The 20,972-nt window shown below is 38.3% G+C and overlaps 1 pseudogene; it reads left to right on the top strand.

The window, feature by feature from the left end:
* The window catches only part of LOC141938228 (atrial natriuretic peptide receptor 1-like), a 46,033-nt pseudogene that overhangs the window by 15,310 nt on the left and 9,751 nt on the right, over window positions 1-20,972 (top strand).

The raw sequence follows: 20,972 nt of genomic DNA, 5'->3' as shown, positions 1-20,972 counted from the left end.
CCACTATTGACTGGACTGTGTTACAGGTTAATATGGTCATTAGGGGGTTTCTACCCAGGAGAAGTAACAGGGAAGCAAACCTGACAGAATGCATAAGCTGATAGCCCTGCCTAGTGAAAAGAATACATACCAGGAGGGCAATCAGACCTGCCTTTTCCACAAGAGTTGTCTTCTCTGCTTCTGTTTGTTTCCCCAGTCAAGGACACTTGTCCTTCCTGATTCTGAAAAAAATGCACATATTCTTTTGCAAGACACCATAATGGGACAATTGTTGATATAACAGCCTACTGTATGCAAGTGAAGTTTTGATGTTTGCTGCTTTGTTCACTTGTTTGGCAGGTGGTTTTAGTTCATGTGGGTGTGACTTCTCTCATCGCACACATCAGAGTTGGAAGAATGCAAGTTGCTCTGGAGGCAAAAACCACAGTCCTTCCTGCAGTAGGTAAGATACAAAATGAAGATGTGAGGGAATTGCTTATTGGCTGCAAATCTCAATGCTTTTAACATTCATGCATGGTTACCAAGAGCAAAAGGGACTCCTAGCCCTCCTTATCATTGAAAATACACAAAAGTCTTCCTAAAATTCTTCTTCACATAACACTGAACATCTGAAAAAGTGTTTGAGCTTCTAACCTGGGTATGAATCTAGAACAGTAGGAAGCCACTCTTGTCAAACAGGTAAAGTCAAATACCATGACCAATGGCTTCAGGTACTACAAGGCTTGTCTGCAGTTGATGGGGATGTGAAAACATTCTTCCAGTTAGTATGTTGTGAGGATTTGGATACTCTTCATCTGAAGGGGAACAGACTATCCTGGAAATGTAGAAACCCATCTTGGTTTCCTTGTTCCCATTTAAAGTCAATTGCTCCCAAAGGCATCCGTCTTTCATTCACTTTAATATAGCTGTATGCAGGGAAGCAGAAATAACTGTAACAATTCTCTTAGCAACCTAAAATTTTAACAGTGGACTTTATTTAATAAATTAAACACACAACCTGAAGAAAAATATTGGGTGAAATAGGATTGTCATCACAGTACTCATTAGCTACTCTGCTGGACATTTGAGAACGTATTTCCCAAGGTTATGAAAAAAAAAGGACCAAAGCAACTCCAATGTGGATGCAAGTGTTCATCTATAGAATTTGCTATTCATTTCGAGAGCTGCAGCTGACTTTTCCAGGAAACTTGCAATTTATCAGAAAAGAAATTAAAAAAATGCAGGTCATCCCCTAAGGCAGGAAGTGACTTCTGTGATTATCCTGGTATTATACTGGAATTAAATGGACTGAGGCAGAATTATTACTGAGCAGTGGATTTTGTTTTGTTGAGACTTTTTTTAAAAAATATATTACGTAGTGACAGAATAATACCTTCAGCCCATCTGAGAAGGCTGAAGTACAGCATGATACTAGTTTAGTCATAGAGGTAAAATTGAAACACCATTCAAGACATGAGAGAAGGAGTTTTGTCCTTTAGGGCTTTTGTTTTAAATCACATCTGATACTGCTGATAATTTTCATAAGTCCTTGGAGAAAACAAAGTCCTTGAAGTATGGGTTGCAAGGTTTCATTCTGCAGTACCCAGTGTCTTCTGCTAGTGCTGAGGAAGGGTCACTGGCTTCTGAGGAGCTCAAGGGCTGGATTAAGTTCAAAGAATACAAAAGACAATGTCTGCCTTGAGGAACTTTAAGTCTCAGAAAAAAACAGATAGACAATGAGAAACAGTAGTGATGAAGTGATATATACACAAAACATATAAAAGGCTCTGATGTCATAATTTAATCTGATCAGAGAGATTCTGTTTCACTTTAAAAATTCAGATTATTCTTTCAGCTGCTGGGATGCTGGCTGGATTCTTCAGAATTTATTCTTTCTGGTACTTTGAAGTTTCCCAGCTCAAGAACCGTGTGTTTAAATCTGAGTGCAACTTCATGGATGTATGAAACTGCCTTAAAATATTCTGATTTTTGTTTCCTTTTCTAATCAGTCTGTGGAGATGGCTTTTGTGAGGAAGAAGAAGGCTGCTCTATCTGTCCGGCAGATTGTGGGGAATGCCCACTGTCTGCTGATGCTAGGATAGCGATTGCCTTACCAATATGTTTAATCTGCACTGGCTTCATTTTGACGGTCATAGTAAGTATCCTTTCTCTACTCTTCTATTTGCTTTCTCTTACTTCCATGATTTGGTTAGTTAGAGTGGAGCTCTCTCTTAGCAGAGGGATAGATTTTCTTCTGCATCCAGAACCTATGTGCTATGGAAGAAAGCAGAAGGAAGGGAAACAACTTTTGGCTTCTTTATGAGGGGAGGTTTATTGGTCTAGGAATTTCCATCCTGTAAGAGAGAAGACTGAAGAGGAATGTAACAGAAGGATGGATATACAATGGTAAATGAAGAAGAGGTTTTTCACAACATGGGAACTAGGGCATGCCAGTAAAGTAAGAGTACTTTTCACTTGGAATAAAACTCTACTGTGAAATAAACTGCTTCAAAACCCTATGGAGGCCAGAAGTATAAACAAATTAAAAAACAAAATAGGTGAATTCATAAAGGGATTAGCTCCACCAGAGGCTATTAAATCTCAGAGTCCAAATATGATGGAAAACATTCAACTTAGGATATTCTCAAAAGAAATAATGAGAAGAGGCTCTTTCTTTTTTTTTCTTTTTTCTTTTTTTTTTTTTTTTCTTAATAAGCCCATTTTCTTAGTGTAACTGAACCAGTTTTGTTCAGTTCAAGGTGATTAATTCTGCATAATAGATATAAATTATTACAGACTTATGAAGGAAAAACAAAAAGAGAATGAGGAGAGAGGAGTGTATGAATATGGAAGAAGTAATTTTGGATACCTTCAAATGAAAATGTCTGTATAAAGAGAAGACAGCATGCTATTATGGCTTATTACTTCACAGTGCTTCTGGGACACATTCCTTATGTGTCTGCATCCTGAATAAAAAATCCTTTTCTGAATTTTGTAACAAGGATTTAGCAGGTGAATATGGCAGCTATAGTCATTATATTGACTATGTACGTAACATAATTTCTTTGGGTTTGGCTTATAAATGCTGTAAATCAATAGGCTCCTCTTTCCTCAGGGATTCCTTCTGTTTTCATCTTGTACTGCAGTAGCAGTGAGCATCTGAAGTATGCAAGTGCACTGAGAGGGAATGAGCAGGAGAAGGCTGATGGCCTACCAAGTAAGGTACTGCAGGAGGCCTGAATCACAAATAGGCTTTTTTCTCTATTTTGTGCCACTCTGTGTGGCTTTGTGAGTTGGGAATGGAAGCAGCGTTGAAAACTATTTGAGCATTTATAATGCACAGGGCAGTTGTGACAATGTGTTTATAGTAACTGTCCTGTAAAACCATATGATCTAATAGAAATGTGTAATCAGACAGATGAGAAGTTCAGACAGTTTTAAACAACTGGCATTTTAGAAAGAGCAATGGAGATTCTTGGCCTTGCATAGGTTTATCTAAAGACCTTGTAGCAAAATTTTTATTTCTGATATTTTTCTGTAGGTTTTGAGGTTTATTTTTTAGTTCTTGCATTTCTATATACTTATTCCTTCTAACTTCTGCAGTATTATCTTCTTTTTTTTTTTTTTTATGTTTTACTTAGATGATAAGTAAACAAGATAGGAAAGATCCTTTTATCCAGATCAGTAATTAATATAATGTAAAAAGAACCACCTGGGAAACTAAGGCCATCTTTAATCATTCCAGTAGAGGAGAGGATTCCTTTGATATCAGTGTCTGTAGCAAGCCTAGTGGTCACTTCTAGCTAATATGTCTTTGTTAAGTCATACCTTTGCAACATAAAATGTAGACATCTTTTCTCAAAAACCTTTTGAAATAAATGGGATGACTTAATTTTGATTCAGTGAGCTCTATATTTGTCATAAATTTCTATCAAAATATCAACACAATCTCCACACCATGTTCCTTGCATATTATCTGGGTGTCTGTTACTTCTTTCAGTGTGTGTGTGTAATTCCCAATATTAAATTCCACACTATAAAAAAATGGTATAATGATGGTAAAATGCTGCTTTGGTTTGACATGTTGGTATTGACTGCAGCTATAACAGCTGTATAGAAACAGCTGCTCCTCTTTTGAAAGCATGTGTTTACACTTTCTATGTTAGTTTTGCATGTCAGCTCTACAGAAAATCAGCTATTAGATTGATGCCTTCTTCACAAAGTAGCCACAGAATCCCTACCTAATATTCTTCATGCCAGAGTATTTGACATAATACGACCTCGTTTATGGATCAGGGACTAACTCCATTACAGGATATAAGATGTACTGCTCCTTATCTTGGGGTTGGGATGTAGTGTGTTGTCATGCACTTATAGCATAGGACATTCCATTACATGAGGTAATGTAAACTACTCATCTGATCTCCAGGCTGAGGTGTAGATGTAGTGCATAAGAAGTATTGACAATAATAGAGAATTTGTAGCCAATGCAAAATATGACATGTAATTAGATTCTAGAATATAGAATGTACAGTTTTTAAGGTATTTATTAGATGCTGTCTTCTTCTAAGCCTGTTATTAATACTCTTGGTTCTAACGTTACTTATAAGATACATGTTGGATGCTTAAACATCAGATTTTGTTTAGATACTTACAAACTTTCATATTTGAAAAAAATAATCTCTGGCTCAATTCCTTCAAAGACAGTAGGGCTACATCAGGAATGAATTTGATTTATTTTTGTAGTGGTTTCAATATCAGAAACAAAAGATGTTTTGGGATGAAAGCTGGATTATAGACTTCACCTGCATCAAACAAGGTTAGTAATTTGTCATTTTGATACTATGATCAGTTTCCTTAGTAATTTTGAGAAATAATCTCAATCATAAGTACATCTTCATGTTTTAAGGGTCTTAAAAAAAGTGAACCGATTTGTGAGAGACATATCCAAAGTTTCATCCCTGTAACCTCCTTGAGCTGATCACTGATATTTTTATTTATTGACGTTTTAGATGTCATAGTTATTTTAAATAGTTTCATTCTTTTTTATGGTGATTTGTCAATTAAAATAGACAAGCCTATGCCAAAATGAACAGACAATCTCTGGACCTGGACAAAATATATTACAGTTGCTTCAGTGGATGTTTCATTCTGTATAATTGGTCTTACTAAGTTTCCCTGGATTTGCACAAATATAAAGAGGAATATAATGAGATCTTAATTTCTCTCAGTGTATGCTATCTGTGACAAACTTGCTGTGAAAGTATTTCATTGTGGCCAGAGTTTTTTCCATTTTACCTCTGGATATAAAATATTATTTAATTGGTTCTAATTAAACATGTTAAGAATAAAATCAGATATTATATGCTTTATTGTGCTACACTTAGAATAGGTATGGATTATTTACTTTGCTGCTCATTGTTTTAACATTTAGAAGGAAAACAATGCTTAGACTCTCAGAAAGGGTAAATCTGTAGAAATCTGCTGAAGTTGATAGGTTTGTGCTGATGTACACCCACTTTCTGTCTCTCAGCAATTGCTAGAAAGATGTCTGCTTTATCTGTGGTATGACATTGTGTTGCTAGTAGACGTGTCAAGACATTCTTGTGTTAATATGTAGTAGAGATACTTTCAGCCTTGGACATGAACATTAATATCTGTGCAGTTTTGATATAATACCCGCATTGCTGTAAAGAGCTGATGTTGGCTTAGAAATTAATTTGAGTACAGAAATGAAACCGAATTTCAGTCCAGGTTTGTGAAAACAGAAATGGAACACTCAAGGAAAAGTGTCTTTCAACATAACAAAAAGGAACATGAGCAAATTTTCAGGTGATAGTGAATTAGAAGAGGTTACAAGCATCACACGGGAGGAGAAATAATAGAAAGACACAGAGAGAAATTAGAATCATGATCAAAAAATAACACATTAAAAATTAATTTGAAAAATGCAAGATGAAAGACATAGTTTTCTTGGAGAGGAGACTGCAAAGAAACAATACCGTTTAAGACCTAGGATTGATAATTAACAGCTTAAGAGTAATGAGGACTGATAATATGGTGAGATTTAGAAACAGACAGTATGTCTCATCTGAACAGAGCTGTCCAGAGATACCCATACTAGCCTGAAATGTAGAGTTATCTAAATGGAAACACATCAGCTGTGCTGTATGCAGGGTATGTTGCCTGCACTGTGAAAAATTATTTTTTCAAGTTAACTCCTTTTTTTTGGTGCATTGCACCATATATATGTATATATACACTCTTATTCTCAAAGTTATCTCAGGGATCTCTATTAGAAATCTGTGTGGAATGCTGCAGAAAGAGTCCCAATGTCAATGCAACTTTGACCTGTGTATGGATAATACTATGGTGTGGGAACACAGCAGTCCTGATGAAAGGTAAGATGCTGAACTTCCTCAGCAACACTTTCCTGGATACTAGTACCAGGGAGAGTTGAGAGTTTTCAGCAAGGCTGAGACTAATTGGCTAAATCTGTTTTTTAGTTTGAAATGGTGAAATGATATGTAATTCATTGAATTTCTTTTGAAATCCATTTTGTTACCTTGAGCTGGTTAAAAAACATACATTGAGATCACTGATTTTTTTTTAATCTGGCTGTATTCTTGCTCTTAACTGACTTCCCTCTGGTGTCAGAATCACTTGCCACATTCCTGTACTTTACAGTCTTCTAAGAGCTCCAAATAGACTCGTTAAAGTATGGCAGAGGGCTTGCTCTGCTTCCCTGGGTTCTGTCCTTGGCATCTATGTAACAGCAAGGGCTAATCACCCCAAGAGCAGAAAAACAAAACTTGCATCAAATCCTGAGGGTTAGTGGGAAAAATGAATCACCTCTGGAACTTCTTTACTTTTTATGCAGCAGTCACATTCCAAGCAATGGCTTTCCGTCTTAAGTGTTAACAATACCAGCCAAGATGCAGAGATTTGGAGAATTCCCTATGTTTGTCTGCCTCTTGAGTATCTACCTTGGCAATAATATGCATCTTCAGGTGCCTTTTCTCATCCCACATCCAATTTAGATCGCATAGCATGGACAGCAACAGGAAGCACGATGAGTGCTCCCCCAGCACCCAGTGACTCCAATGCCAGCTGCATCACTGCTCTGAGCTCCTGCACAGCAGCTGCTAACATGTCCAGGAAACAGCACTTCACCCAAACTGGGAGATAGTAAGTCAATACATTACTCATTTACTGCAGTACCTATTATAATATGGTTTCACCTTGCTTTCTGGTTCTTGCAACTTTACTGTTGATAGGTAGTGAAAAAGTTTGCATTTCTCCTGTTAGGGCAAATCCAGTAAATTAGTATCATCATCTAACTTTTGTACCACATACTGGCTGTGGAATGTCTTATATGCCAGGCTTCTGTTTTGGTTGTCATTTCTCCTTTTCTCTTGAGGACTTGTTAAAAGGCTGTGGCTGCATAATGTGTCTTGCATCCGTTAATGAATGGCCCTTACAGTTCAAATATATTTGGAACCAAGTCTTTTATGCAGCCCTTTTTCTAAAATGCAGGCAGAACACATCTAGGTTCTTTGCACTAAAGAGTGGCATCCTATACAGTAGCACATTAGAAATCTTGTCCCTAAACCAGCTGACATGACTGAAGATATAGACCATTTCATCTCTGGATCACATTATAAAGGTGCATTACATAACTATATGGTTAAACAGTATAGCCGTATCCTTTGGAGGGGATACACCCGAGGGTGCTGAAGGAGCTGGCTGGGGTGCTTGCCAAGACGCTTTCCATCATTTACCAGCAGTCCTGGCTGACCAGGGAGGTCCTGACAGATTGGAAACTGGCCAATGTAATGCCCATCTATAAGAAAGGTCGGAAGGATGATCTGGGAAATTACAGGTCTGTCAGCCTGACGTCGGTGCCCAGGAAGCTGATGGAGCAGCTCATCCAGAGTACCATCACACAACACATGCGGGACAACCAGATGATCAGGCCCAGTCAGCAGGGGTTTGTGAAAGGCAGGTGCTGCTTGACAAACCTGATCTCCTTCTACGACAGGGCGACCTGCTTATTGGATGAGGGAAAGGCTGTGGATGTTGTTTACCTTGAATTTAGTAAGGCCTTTGACACTGTTTCCCACAGCATTCTACTGGCGAAACTGGCTGCTTGAGGCTTGGATGGGCACACACTTTGCTGGGTAAAAAACTGGCTGGATGGCCGGGCCCAAAGAGTTGTGGTGAACGGAGTTAAATCCAGTTGGCAGCCGCTCACGAGTGGTGTCCCCCAGGGCTCGGTTTTGGGGCCACTCCTGTTTAACATCTTTATTGATGATCTAGACGAGGCGATCGAATGCACCCTCAGTAAGTTTGCAGATGACACCAAGTTGGGTGGGAGTGTTGATGTGCTCGAGGGTAGGGAGGCTCTGCAGAGAGACCTGGACAGGCTGGAGCGATTGGCTAAGGCCAACTGTAGGAGTTTCAATAAGGCCAAATGCCGGGTGCTGCACTTGGGCCACAACAACCCCCAGCAGCGCTACAGGCTTGGGGAGGAGTGTCTGGAGAGCTGCCAGTCAGAGAGGGACCTGTGGGTGTTGATTGACAGCTGGCTGAACAGGAGCCAGCAGTGTGCCCAGGTGGCCAAGAAGGCCAATGGCATCCTGGCCTGTTATCAGCAATAGCGTGACCAGCAGGGACAGGGAAGGGATCTTACCCCTGTACTCAGCACTGGTGAGGCCACACCTCGATTACTGTGTTCAGTTTTGGGCCCCTCACTACAAAAAGGACATTGAATGACTCGAGCGTGTCCAGAGAAGGGCAACGAAGCTGGTGCAGGGTCTGGAGCACATGTCATACGAGGAGCGGCTGAGGGAACTGGGGTTGTTTAGTCTGGAGAAGAGGAGGCTGAGGGGAGACCTCATCGCCCTCTACAGCTACCTGAAAGGAGGTTGCAGAGAGCTGGGGATGAGTCTCTTTAACCAAATAATAAGCGACAGGACAAGAGGGAATGGCCTCAAGTTGCACCAGGGAAGGTTTAGACTAGATATTAGGAAGCATTTCTTTACAGAGAGGGTTGTTAGGTGTTGGAATGGGCTGCCCAGGGAGGTGGTGGGGTCCTCATGCCTGGAGGTGTTTAAGAGTAGGGTCGACATAGCGCTGAGGGATACGGTGTAGTTGGGAACTGTTAATGTTGGGTTGATGGTTGGACTGATGATCTTCAGGGTCTTTTCCAACCTAGACAATTCTCTGATTCTGTGAATCTGTGGTACTATCCATAAAGCAATTCTTCCCATAAAAATAATGTAATTAGGGGAAAGGGGTGGAACATGCGCAAAGTTGGAAGTAACACCTACCATTTGAATACACAGGGCAGGATCTGTGCTTTGCAGATAGAGGAGCTTAGGATCATCAGCTGGGGAAGCAGCTGCCTTTTCAGCATAGATCTCTATTCCGGAAAATCAAAGCCACTTCATTGATGAAACCCTGTGTCCAGCATAGATCTTTTACTGTGAGCAATTTTGCTACTTCTTTCTGAGTTATAATGCTTTCAACATCACAATCTTCCTCAGATGAATCAAGGTCAGACATGTTCATCAAGGGTGATAGATGAAGGGGGCATTCAGTCTCATTGGCAAAGCACCCACACCTACTACACTACAAACCCCATACTTTGTATTTATATGGTGGGTATCACTTAAATTCCTGCATGTGTCTCCAGTGGAAAATTGCTTTGCTGTCTATCACACTCAGCTGCTTCAATGCTGAGAATGCTTCATCCCATGAGAACAAAAGGATGTTAAATATCAGTGGTGGATCTCCAAAACAGAAGCAATGGATATCAGGGATGTTGCTCTGTGTGTTTCACTAGTTCTGACATTTCCTTTGCTGCTACTCCATCATCCAACTACCTCAACTGACTCTAACACTCTCACGTTCCAAATGTCATCCACAGACCAAGGATGCTTTAATAAAATCACTAATGCTTCCCCTACCATAGAAACAGGGCCCTGTCACCTGTCGTGGACTCAGATTCAGAATTACACCCACATATGGACATGCTTAAATTCTGTGCCTCATCTCTAGAGATGTAGAAGAAATATCCAGTCCATTGTTGTAGTCTGTCTGTCTTATGAAGTTGGTCTAAAACTCTGTGAACAGCATTTCATTCTGTTTCAGTGATGGTAGAACAGTGGCCATAAAGAAAATAATGAAGAAGGCATTCACGCTGTCCAAATCCATACGTAAAGAAGTAAAGCAAGTGAGGTAAGAAGTGAAGCCTGAGAAGGGTATGTTGTTCCATTTTTACACTGGTTCTTTAGGGGTTAAAATCTGTCCAAATGTCTAAATTCATATTCCTCTTTCTTTCAAACTTTGCTTTGACACCAGATCAAAATCTCCTTATTCCTCTTTTACTTTTCTCTCTACATCATGATACAAGGCACTTGCATTTACAGTTACCCTAAAATCAGCAGGAGGGACAACCATGAAAATTGCTGGTGTGATGTGATTTCTGTTGATTTTCACAGGGAACTTGACCATCCCAATCTCTGCAAATTCATTGGAGGTTGTATAGAAGTGCCAAATGTTGCCATTGTGACAGAGTACTGCCCCAAAGGCAGCCTGCATGATGTTCTGCTCAATGAAGACATTCCTTTGAACTGGGGCTTCAGGTAGAAAAACACTTTCGAAAAGCTAAATGACACAAACTGTGCTATGTGCTGTTTAGGACAAGATGTTAATTTTAGATAAAGTCCCTGGATAGACAGGCCTGCACTGTGATATGGAGAGGATGAAGAAGAAAGAAAGTGAATTCAAATATCCAGCCCAACTTGTCTTGTGGATTTTTGAGCAGTCATATGTTTAGTACTGGTCATGCTAAGACAAAGACTTTTCAACCCACCTCTAGTTAGACTGCAAAACTGGTTTTAAACCTTTTTTTCCATGTAACTTCATTTTATTCCCAAATATTTGGGGCATCCCCATTTAATTAAAAATCACTGCATTTCTGTTTGTGAAGACATATTTGTGAAATGATTAGCATACCTACAAACACTTTATTATATTTACCAATACAGAAAGTGAGCTCACATTGTCAATGAAACTTCCACAGAGGCAATGACATTGTTTTATGAAAAAAATCTTGGCACACTCTACTTCTGCTTTATGTTTGCCTTCAGCAAAGAAAAAGATTGTAAGGGAGGAAACTCTCCAAATAGAGTGAGAAAGTTAATATAAAATTGTTTCTCTTGTAAGTATTTGAAAGCACTCTCAAGGATACAAAGATGCTGGGAATTTTTAGAAGAAACTCAACTGTCTTGAAAGAGGCTAAAGGCCTTTGGACTTAAGACAACTGAGAGGGAGTTAAGGGCTTTCAACAACCCACCTTAAGTGAGCATGGGGACACAAATTGAAAGCTATTGCCGTCATAGGGAAACTTTCTGTCAACTTCAGTAGGCTTTGGAGCCACTCTTGAGTGAAGGTTTAGTGGAAATACTTGCTCACTGATTTTTGTCTTTCAGGTTTTCATTTGCTACTGATATTGCACAAGGAATGGCCTATCTTCATCACCACAAAATGTATCATGGACGGTTGAAGTCTAGTAACTGTGTGATAGATGATCGATGGGTTTGTAAAATTGCAGGTAAAGAGAAAATAAGAAAAAAAAATTCAAAACTGTCCAGCTAACCCACTAATGCATACGGATTTCATACTCAACACTCTTCCCAAGCACTACCATGTTGACGTTTCGTGTGGAAATCCTGACTGTACCAGCCTTCATCAGAAGTGTCCAATGCTGAAGCGAGTTTCATGTTACATTATCATGTCAATTCATTTAATGTGTGTCACTGATGCACACATCAGATCTCACAAGTGATAGAGTCTGTCAACATCAGTCTGAGCAGAAACTCTGTCTCATTCTCAGTTTTGATACAGAGAGAAAACCTGAGCTATGGACAATCCTGTAAAGACATGGAATAATGCTGACTGGTAAACACAAGGTAGTTCCATGGAGAAAAGCAGACTCTACTCATAGCTTTTCAGTCCTGTACACAAAACAGTATTGTATTGTCCCAGAGACAGAGCTACACGTCTAGTCTGCTCCTGGTACAGGAAGACAGCCTGTGGGGACAGGAAAACCACTGGAGAGTCTAGTTTAGTTTACAGCTGCCAAAGGGAGTGAAAGCAATGATGATCTGTTCTACTTCCTCCACAAGTAGTTATCATACTCTATAATCCACAGCCATCTTAAAAACAGCAGCAACAGATCTGTCTTTCAGTGGTTCATCCTATGACTGAGGGTCCTACACAGGGCCATGCCTGCATCTCCAACTCATTTAGTATCCTGCTGCCTTCAGAACAGCCTACTTTGCTTAGAGCCTGTTCTGGAGAAAAGCATAAAAAATTGACATAATTGGATTACATAAACTGCATCACTTTAGCACAGCTCCTTTGAATTAAATGGGGTATCTGTGAAATTATTCAGAAGTTAACTGGTAGCAATGTAGAGACTGCAAATATTCATGGTTTATCTGGATGTGATAATGTTAAACAAACCTCACAAATAACCAATGGGCAAGCTATCTGAAAAACTCCAATGATCTCCAACATAAAGAATGAAGCTCTAGGACCATCTTAATTAGAGGTCACTCCAGGCAAAACCAGACATCTGCATCCTGCCTTCCCATACACTCTGCAGAGTGCTGTTCATATGAGCAAGAAAACTGCAGTCAGTTGGTTTCTCCTCCTCTCCGATGCTGTCACATGCTGAGAATCAGTTCTATGTTAGGCTAAAAGTATAGCTGCAAAGATGTTTCACATTTATTCTGCCTCTGTTCTGAAGCTAGTGGTGTGCAGGTAAAGCCCACCATCTGATTTTCAGTAGTTCTAACCTGTCTAACTTGTAATTACTCTAGCAACATACCACCACAGATAAGGATCAGGGGATGAGTAGAACAGAAACCTGCATTTGCATGCTAACTCTTGCACTGAAGTGAGCCTATTCCCTGAATATAATCTTATAAAATCATAAAATAATTCCGATTGGAAGGGTTCAACTTCCCTGCTGTCATGCAGTCTCACCCAAATATTCAGTTTCCAGATCCTATACTTGCAATTGGTTTAGAGGGACAAGACCACCAGATACACACTATTTTTAGACTAAGATTTGTATTTCAGATAGGGAAAATTAATTCCTTTAGACTAGTTGTGTTACTGTCTACTAATGCACATGTTTCAGAGAATACCTACTGAATAGTTTGCTTCCCGTCTTCTTCCATGTTAGATTATGGTTTGCAGTCATACAGAAGAGAAGATTCTCTTGAAGGGTCATGCTCTTACCAGCAGCACTTGAAACAGATTTACACAACTCCTGAAATCCATTCCCTTTCAGACTTTGAACCCAATTCTACAACAGACATCTACAGGTAGCTCTCTTCCTCTTTCTTGCACTGAATAATCTCATTTTAAATTGAATATTCTTTAATCACAATTAGGCTCAGCATATTTCTGTGGTCACACCAGGTATGTTTGACTGTATTTTTAAAAGGATTGATCCTGGAATACAGAACAGCATAGATATTACAGGATCTTCTCTTTCAAGGTAGATAACCAAACACAGAATTCACTGATATTGTGTAAATGCAGAGTTGGTCTAATGATTTATAAGGAGTTACTCTGGACTGGTAAATAAAAAAGGTATAAAGATCTGCTATTATCTAGCAATCTTTTCTTGTTGCTGTTTCTTATGAAAAAGTAGATTATTTTCAATAATGGCAATACATTAAAAGTTAGTAGCATCAATTTTCCAGGATGTCATAATGCACATGTGCATCCCATAATTCTATAATTAATGTCAATGCATTATTTTGCTGCATACACACAGTGACAGTATGTGGTTTGCAGAGAAAAATTAGAGTTAGGAAAAGGAAATAGATGCACTAGTGAATAGCTCCATCCCTTTCCTTTAAAAAATTCTTATAAGTGATCACTTTGCTTATTTGGCTATCAGGTTTAGCCTTGCCAGTGATGGATAGCTTCTATCCAACCACTTTTCAGATAAGCGGGATTACAATTGAATTTTCAGAGAATAATAATCCAGTGAAAAAGACGTTGAACTATTTTTTTAAAAAAATTACTTATATTTCTTGGTTCTCACATGAATTTTTAAGTAGAGAAATGTCTGTGTTCTTGTTGTATTCTATTTCATAACAATGATTCTTTCTCTGCTTATTTCCAGTAGTTTGCTGAAAGCATTTGAAAGGGGAAAATGCAGAATGGTACTACAAGATGTTTTGTGGCTCTTTTCTCTTACTTTTTCTTGCCACATTCCCAGCCCAGCAGAAGTCTTCTATTTCCTGGTGACTTTGGTAGCTGGCAGAATGCAAAGAACTGGAATTCAATTAGAGATTAAAATGCTGATAGTGCAAAACAATTGATCAGAAGAAGGCACAGTTATTAACACTGTTTATTAACAACATTTACCAAAGAGTAGCTATTACTGCCTTTTATCAAAAACTTTGAATTTCACTCTGGCCTGCAGTAGGCCACAACAAATGCTTACTGCCTTAAGTGACTGTTATAGGACTTTTATTGAAAAATTAGTTGCAGAAACAGAGAATATTGTTTAAGTCTTGACCCTTTTTCAGTTATGATTCATTAAAAATTATATGGACTGATGACACGATTTTATATATAAGATTAACTGGATTAATGCACATTATTCCCTTGTAAATAAATGTATGCATATAAAATGTGCTAGAACATTATTAATTGTAATCCATTCTACTAGATTATGTAAGCAAGAATTTGAGGTCTCAATAGTATTTATGTCTACAGGCTTAAACATGTCCTTAGAATTTGCTTCAGAATAGCTCAGCTAAAGGCAATTTGTCACTGTATTGATACTTCTGGCTACTGTCATTTGTCCTGTGTTGGTCTTCACTTTTTCAACATGGACTGCTCTTAGAAAATACTGTGCTCCAATTAATCAGTAATTTTAGAATTGTCTTATGAATTACAGTTTACCATTGCCTCACAGCCGAAATGCATTGCAGAAAATATTTCCTTGGTGCTTGTCTGGTTCACACTTTGCCCGTGTTCAGGTTAGATATCATTACTTGACTTTGCAGGACACTTGGCCTCCTTGAAGCCATTGCTTGCCAAGGACTCCTCTTAAAATAGTACTAAGAGCTGATCTGCTCATATCATAGATGACTACAATGAACTTTTGACAGATTCAGTGAATGCTTGCTGAATTTGTCAAAATCTTGTCTTCTTTAGTACTGCAGTTAATCCTTTCTTGGTAAAAAAGGAAAAAACAGTAAGAGATGAAATCACAAAAGGGAGAAGAGCAATGTGCAGTCAGGAAAGAAAGGTAGAGATGTACCCTGTAGCATTAAAAGGGTTGTCTTTTTAACTGTGCTATTCTTCAGAACCTGCATTTTAACACAGTTTGTGTTTGATTATGTGAGCAGGTGCTAAGCCTTCCTGATACAAGTATGTGGGCTCACTGGCCAGGGAGCAGTATCCCAGTCTTGAAATCCTCAGTTTTTATCTGTGCAAAAATTCCATTTATATTCCTGAAGGTATGGCCCAAATAAAAAATGAGTAGAAACTGCAGGAGTGGGACTTGTAGTTTTGTGTGCTCTTACAGATTAATCACTTGCTTTTAAAGTTCTCCAGGGCATGTGTTGGTCAGATGGGAGAGCTAAAATGGAAATGAGAACAGGAGCATGAAAGCAGCTCCTGTTTGAGCTGGAGAGTCAGTTTCCAGTCACAGTTTTTCCTAGATTGGCTCCTCTTGATTTGTAATTCCTATGTGAATTTCACTATCCACTGTGTTAGGACTTTTTTGAGCTGTGCTGCTGAAGCTGAATGAAATCGATACTGCTTTATCGGAGTTACCATCATCTAATTACTCTCCTTGAAAATGTGTTTCAGCTTTGCTGTGTCATCAGGATTGGTATTCCTTTCTACTACCAAATCACCCCAAAATTAAGATAAAAATCTCATCAGATTAATTTCTACATTATTCAGCATGGTTTATATGCATTCTTTCATTAGGCAGTGGTGATCCTCTGAAAGATAGTCATACCCCTTTATACAGCTAGAATGCCTTATGGAACAGAGCAATCATTAGCAATACAACAGATGGAAGACCAATATTCCCCATAAAAATAAAATTTATCAAGTAGATGCATGTGGGGAGTTAATTATTACACAGTTTCAATACATAAATTGGCAGAAGCATCTTTATCACTATTGCTGGCTGGAGGGGTGCTGGCTTCTTAGAGATCACTGTTCTAAAAGATCTCTAGTCAGTTCAATAAGGAGACTGAACACCCAGTTGTTACCCCATTTCTTCCATTCTTCACCCTTGATGAATGTGTTTGACACATACATTTGTTCATCTGAGGAAGATGATGATGATAAAAATATAATTCAGAAAGAATGAACAAAAATTCTTACTGTAAAAGACATACTCTGGACACACTGTCTCAACGTTGACTTTATGGAGATTTTTCAGAATAGTGATCTATGCTGGAAGGAAGCCAATACTCCAGCTGATGATCCTGATGAACCTGCTCCTGCCCCTTCATCACAGCACAAACCTGTCATGTGTGTTTAATTGGTAGATATCATGTAAGTCCCTGCACATATCCCCTCTGGATTCCATTAATTCTTCCAGAGAAAATGGCTTTGCTGTCCATCAAACTTAAAGGCTTCATCTCTGAGACTGATAACCGTGAGGAGAGCCTGCTATGAAATGATCAGTGACAGATCTCTGAAAACAGAGTGGTAACAGATAACAGCCTGTTGCCATCCTCCGTTTTGGGATACTGGTCTTTCAGTCATAAAATGGGGAAGAATAAGAAATCATGGAAGGAAGACATCACTAACTCCATTAGCTGTTACTTCATTAAGATTTCGGTTTGCTTTTATTCTGCAGTTATGGCATCATTTTACTAGAAATTGCCACAAGAAGTGACCCTATGCCAGTAAGTAAAGATGAACTTTGAAGTTTGCATGACAACTTTGACTCTGTTTCTGCTGAAGATACAAAGCAAATTCTGAGTAACTGCACATTTGATTTATTTTTTGAGCATGCATTTTCCTCTTGATTTTGTGGGTGCAAGTTCAGTTCCAATGGAACATGCAATCAGGGCTTCCTAATGCATCTGCCAGTCTTCCCCTCAGGACTTTGAAGAAGAGTATGTGACAAAAGTACTCCAAAATGGCTTTTTGGTTAGCTCTGTGAGACTTAATGGCAGGGGGGTGGAGAGTAAGGTATGCCATAACATCTTCCTTTTTCTGCTGTTGTTCCTTCCCTCTCCTGCTATGCACAGGCCTCTTCAGTGGAGTCTTGCAGTGATAAGAATATGCTAGAGGAGAAAATGAGCTGCTTTCCGTAAGGAAAATGTGTTTGCATGTGTCTTGTGATCAGTGCTAAATGGCAAACACAATAAATGCACCTTGAAATTGAAACCAGATGTTCTGGATATGTAACCATGTTCTGTCTGAAATAATCTGCTTAACAAGAATTCTAACAATGAAGACCTGAAACTGCCATTCTTACATTTCTGTCAGTTTGTGATAACAGACCAATGTAGGCCTTGTGTTTTCTCCAACGTTTTCCAATATCTTGCCAGGTATTCATTTGTTTCAGAAGTTGTTACCTCATATAAACACTGACACTAAAGTCTTTCAGCCATGAAAACGATTTTAGACAAAGTGACCCAGTTTAGACTGTTGTTTGGGGGTTTTTTTCCCTGTACTCTCATATAAGAAAGCTGATCTGGAAGTGATAGGGAAAACATTACAGAAGTAATGATGATGATAGTAATATATTTTAAATGGATGGTATGAAAAACACACCACTTGTTTCAACATTGTTTAATCCCTTTTTCTCTAGAATGATGATTTGCGTTCAGCTGAATATTCTTGGTGCCCACCTTTGGCAGAATTAATTTCAGGAAAGGCTGAGAATTCTTGCCCATGTCCCACAGATTACATAGAGGTAAGATAACAATATTGTTTACAAAAATTATTTATTGAAGTGAATTTAAAACATGTCACAGAAGTTTTATGGCAACATTACCTTTGATGAATGTAAACAACCCAGAAGTCACGAAGTACATCTCAAACAAGGCACAACGAAATGCTTTAATAGCCTTAATAAAAAACCTGTCATTCTGACAAATTGAAAGTTTCAGTTGTCCCCTCAAATTGTAAGTGTAATAAATGATGTTTTTAATATTCAATCATTGATTTTTGTGCATTTATTATAAAGTGTTGAGTTCCATGCATATTTTATATTAGCAATATCTATCTAGCTTACTGGCAAAGGACTTTCAAAGTATGAATTTGGTTTGATTCTCATGAAGTGGGTCTATGTATTCAGGAGCCTTAATAAAACCTAATAAAACAAAGTACACCCCCTCCCAGTTCAATTAAATTGGAACAAGATTGTGGCATCTTTGTTTCAGTTAAGAGCTATCTAATTCACCTTTGGTGGTTTGTAGCAACCTAAATTTATGAGAAGTAACAAACTTCTCATAAACAGCACTGTATTTTAGTAGGAAGTTAACATTCTTAAGAAGTAGTTGAGTTTTTAATCTTTTGTGAATTTTGTGTACAGACAAGTCCTCTGAAAACAGTACGTGACTCCAACCGCCTAACACTGTCTTAAAGCACAAGAGCTTAAGCAGTATTTGGCAGAAACAATGTGTGCATCTAATTATTTCCCACAGCAGCATTTTCATGAACTAACATTCTTCATTCAGCGTAAATCTGTAGAACTTCAGAGACCTCAGTATAGCTCTGCCACTTTTCCCCAGTTGCAGATAGGGCTTCACATGCACAATTTGCACCAAGAAAATAGTGGTATTAATTAGAAATACTGCTTGTGCTTGGAATACAGAAGGCTGTTTGCTTTTCTCTTTCTCTTTCCCTGCTGCAGTTAATCAGAAGGTGCAGAAAAAATAATCCAGCCCAAAGACCTACATTTGAACAAGTCAAGAAAATGTTGTACAAGATGAATCCTAATAAAGTTAGCCCTGTTGACATGATGATGACTCTGGTAAATTTAGTGTTTTAATCCAATCCAAGTCAATCTGCTTACTTGCAATAACTTTCACCTCTATCCTTCAGGTTTGTGTTTTGATCTCATACCTCTTCTTTGATGAGAAAAGCTGCATTTTTCCTTTCACCTCTAGTGGACCGATTGTAGCTACAGTTCTGCTAGAGACCCAGCTTTCCTTCTCATTCCATTTCTGTCAGTTTTTCTTGACTTTCTCAACTTCTTTGGGGCTGAACACTTCTGTTTCTTCATTCAAATGTTGTTTGTTTCTTAATGCACTTACAAGAAACAATATTCCCCTTTACCAGTGTCTTGGTGGTGGTCTTACAACACTGAGGGTATAGAATCCCTCCATGCACAAATAGCATGTTTACAGATGCATTTTGAGCATCTTAAGCTCATCAGCCAAGAGACTCCTGCCTTCAGAGCCTGTTGCTCACACAGAGCAAGGATGCAAAAAGCATAGCGTAGCATAGCAGGATAGTTTATGAAACAGCATTTTAAGCTTTTGATAAAAGATTGAGAGTTAGATTCCTTCAGTTTTGGTAACATTTTAATCCATGTCTGCAGCTTGGTCTCTGCATTGGATTTGACCCCAAATGTTTACATGGACTTTGAAGAGTCTGGAATTGGCTTCTGCCCTCTTATGTGTACGCAACAATCTCTAAACCTAGAATCATAAATTTACCTAGGGAGAAATCTGTTTTTTGGATTTCATAAGAAAAAATTAGGTATCTCAGACCCGAGCCTTTGCTTATCTTGTTTTCAAAGCAGAATCATTCAAATGCTTAAATCCTATCCAACTATTACTCTGTTTCAGTAAAAGGATTATTATATGTAATTCTCTGTGTTATTTAGATGGAGAAATATAGCAAACATCTGGAGATAATGGTTTCTGAGAGAACCCAGGATTTAATGCATGAAAAACAGAAGACTGATCGTCTGTTGTATAGTAAGTTATGTAGTAAAAATACTGAATATTCTTCTCAATATTTAACTGTCTAATTACAAACAGAAACCCTTTGATAGTTGATTATTTAATAGATAACATTTATTTGCCAATGAATTAACATACTTGTTCCTTGCAAAGCTGGAAGAGTATTTATCTACTTTTTATAGTTTCCCCGTAAAAATCAGTGCACTCATCTGAGAGCTATGACTCCAGAATCTAAGTGCTCTCACTTTAATATTGCTTGGCAGTCCTTCTATATAGTTATAAATATTGGGGAATTGCTTTTGGACTAAGGTTACTTTTGATGGCAGTGTATCTTCTGGAATTCTGCAAGAAAAAAGGGATAAAGGAACAGGTATAATACATAGGAGAGAAAAAGGAAAAGACTGTGAAAGAGCAAGATAGCAGAAATAAAGAAGATCAAAAATATCAGAGAAGAGATAGTAAACAAACTTAACACAGGAAGAAAACACTAGCAAAGTGTTGAAAAGAAGTAGTTAGTAATATCCCAAGTCACACTATTAGAATCTAACCTTACTCTGACTTGAAATGTATAGATACTGGTTTGTTTGAACTAAAGTTTATGGGTCATCTGAAAAATCTGGACTTATCAGTGAGATTTACTGTGAATTTTCACATTACAGCAGAGCAGATTTTGATGCTAAAGAGTGCTTTCACCTTCAGAATATTTCACATTTACAAACATTGCTTTCATACCTTTAAACAAACATGTTCTGTTTATTGTGTTCTTTTATGCATGTCAAAAGAGTAACAAAGCTCAACTTTCTACAACAGGTATGTTGCCGAAGCAAGTAGCAGATGATCTCAGGCAGGGAAAACATGCACAAGCTCAAAGTTACTTAAGTGCCACCATCTTTTTCAGGTAAACAAAAATGAACAATAGGACTAGAACTGACTCCTACTGAAGAAACTTCTAGGCTCCTACTGGAGGTGAATCTCCTGAGTACAGAATTTCTGTTTAAA

This window comes from Strix uralensis, chromosome Z (assembly GCF_047716275.1).
Source record: "Strix uralensis isolate ZFMK-TIS-50842 chromosome Z, bStrUra1, whole genome shotgun sequence".
In the NCBI taxonomy this organism is placed as follows: Eukaryota; Metazoa; Chordata; class Aves; order Strigiformes; family Strigidae; genus Strix; species Strix uralensis.
The sequence above is the reverse complement of the archived record's forward strand: the minus strand, read 5'-3'. Positions and strand labels throughout refer to the sequence as shown.